The following is a 3,095-nucleotide window of genomic DNA, read 5'->3' as shown; positions in this document are numbered from 1 at the left end:
TGCCCTCCCTCCCCCCACTATATATAGGGCCCCTAGGGGGTGCCAGCCCTAGGAGATCCAATCTCCAAGGGGGGCGGCGGCCAAGGGGGGAACTTGCCCCCCAAGCCAAGTGGGGCGCCCCCCACCCCTAGGGTTTCCAACCCTAGGCACAGGGGGAGGCCCAAGGGGGGCGCACCAGCCCACCAGGGGCTGGTTCCCACGTCACTTCAGCCCATGGGAACCTCCGGGATAGGTGGCCCCACCCGGTGGACCCCCGGTACCCTTCCGGTGGTCCCGGTACAATACCGGTGACCCCCGAAACCTTCCCGATGGCCGAAACTGGACTTCCTATATATAAATCTTTACCTACGGACCATTCCGGAACTCCTCGTGACGTTCGGGATCTCATCCGGGACTCCGAAAAACTTTCGGGTTACCGCATACTAATATCTCTACAACCCTAGCGTCACCGAACCTTAAGTGTGTAGACCCTACGGGTTCGAAAACCATGCAGACATGACCGAGACAACTCTCCGGCCAATAACCAACAGCGGGATCTGGATACCCATGTTGGCTCCCACATGTTCCACGATTATCTCATCGGATGAACCACAATGTCGAGGATTCAATCAATCCCGTATACAATTCCCTTTGTCCAGCGGTATTGTACTTGCCCGAGATTCGATCGTCGGTATTCGATACCTTTTTCAATCTCGTTACCGGCAAGTCTCTTTACTCGTTCCGTAACACATCATCCCGTGATCAACTCCTTGGTCACATTGTGCACATTATGATCGTGTCCTACTGAGTGGGCCCAGAGATACCTCTCCGCCACACGGAGTGACAAATCCCAGTCTCGATTCGTGCCAACCCAATAGACACTTTCAGAGATACCCGTAGTGCACCTTTATAGCCACCCAGTTACGTTGTGACGTTTGGCACACCCAAAGCATTCCTACGGTATACGGGAGTTGCACAATCTCATGGTCTAAGGAAATGATACTTGACATTAGAAAAGCTTTAGCATACGAACTACACGATCTTTGTGCTAGGCTTAGGATTGGGTCCTGTCCATCACATCATTGTCCTAATGATGTGATCCCGTTATCAACGACATCCAATGCCCATGGTCAGGAAACCGTAACCATCTATTGATCAACGAGCTAGTCAACTAGAGGCTTACTAGGGACATGGTGTTGTCTATGTATCCACACATGTATCTGAGTTTCCTATCAATACAATTCTAGCATGGATAATAAACGATTATCATGAACAAGGAAATATAATAATAACTAATTTGTTATTGCCTCTAGGGCATATTTCCAACATTGCCGTCCTCCTGGTCTTGGTCCCGTTGCACCAATGTAGCAACCTTTGCCTTATGTCTCGGTACTCTTCGCCTGCGCTGGCCTCCTTAGCACCAAATAGGAAATAAGAACGCTGCGCGTGCTGGCGCCCACCTGGTGTCGTTCGTCATGGCTCACGTCACGAAAGCCTTGTGAGGTTTGCCCCGCCTTGATATCTCCGCTCCTGTGAGCCTGCTTGGCTAGGCCACTCCAGAGGAGGTCTTGCGTCGTCCGCCTCACGAGGCTTGGACCCTCGCGAGGGTCTTGGATGCCTTGTTGATGAACCACGCTGTGGGCCGCAGGCAGGCAAGTCTGGGGACCCCCGTTCCCAAACACCGGCAAGTGTCAAATAATTGTGTGTTCTCGACCCCGCTCTCATCCAAACCTAAACCTGGTAGAATGGGTCAATAAGGCAATCAATAGATCGAAGAGTACATAACTACTTAATTATATAACAAATAAAATTTAAAAGATTCAGTAATATTCAATGAACAATCTGGTCATAAAGCTACAATTCACCATATCCCCAACAAACACAACCACCGATTACATCATATGGATCACGGTCATGTGAGGTAGCTCATGTGAACTTTGTATTGAGTCAAAACGGAGAGAGGATGGCATCTAGTTGCTGCCTATGGACCCTAAGGTCCTAAGAAAACTACTCACACATTGTCATGGAGGCAGCAAGATTGATAAATATGGCCTCAGTGATGGATTCCCATGACCAGCACCGCATAGGCACATCCCATTGTTTTTTGAGGTCTCTTATATGGTAGGGACTACTGAAAATCAATCATCCATGGAGCTAATCGAATGGTCCAGATCTATTAATACTCAGAGATCATAGGAGTATTAGTGTTCTTCGTCTAAAACGCAAAAATAGGTAGAGTGTCGAACAAGCGCTGGTTAGTGTCAAATAATTGTCTGATCTCGACCCCGTTCTCATCCAGACCTAACCTGGTAGAATAGGTCAATAAGGGAGAACTATCAATCAATCTTAGCCAAATACAATTAAATGATTAATAGATCGAAGAGTATACATAACTACTTAATTATATAACACATAAAATTTCAAAGATTCAATATAATCAAATAAACAATCTGGTCATAAAGCTACAATTCATCATATCCAACAAACACAACCACCGATTACATTGTATGGATCACGGTCATGTGAGGCAGCTCACGTGAACTTTGTATTGAGTCACAAGGGAGAGAGGATGCCATCTACTTGCTGCCTATGGACCCTAAGGTCCTAAGAAAACTACTCACACATGGTTATGGAGGCAGCAAGATTAATAAATATGGCGTCAATGATGGATTCCCACGACCAGCACCGCATAGGCACACGACGAAAATGTAGGGTGAAAAACAAACAAATAATGGAGAAGAAAAAATTAAAAGCCAAACAAAAAATGGAGAAGAAATAAGAAAACCAATTAAAAATGAATAAGAAAAAAATAAAATGCAAAAAAGAATGACAAAACCAATGAAAAACCATATTGTTTTCCCTCTAAGTAGGTCGCGCCCCTGCTTGTTGCCACGAAATGGTAAGCTAACGCAGTGGTTAGCGGCGTTTTCTACTATCACAAGATAACTGGATCAGATGACGTATTAATGCTAAATTGCTAATCATCTAGTACTACCTATGGGCCTGCAAATTGTGTTAGTTAGGTCCGGTAGTCATCCACAATTGGTTGTTATATGGTCATGTTGAAGCTTGTTCACATAATTTCAGAAGGAAAGCGTTGTTCTAGTTCTTGTACC

This window comes from Triticum aestivum, chromosome 2A, assembly GCF_018294505.1.
Source record: "Triticum aestivum cultivar Chinese Spring chromosome 2A, IWGSC CS RefSeq v2.1, whole genome shotgun sequence".
Classification (NCBI taxonomy): Eukaryota; Viridiplantae; Streptophyta; class Magnoliopsida; order Poales; family Poaceae; genus Triticum; species Triticum aestivum.
The sequence above is the reverse complement of the archived record's forward strand: the minus strand, read 5'-3'. Positions refer to the sequence as shown.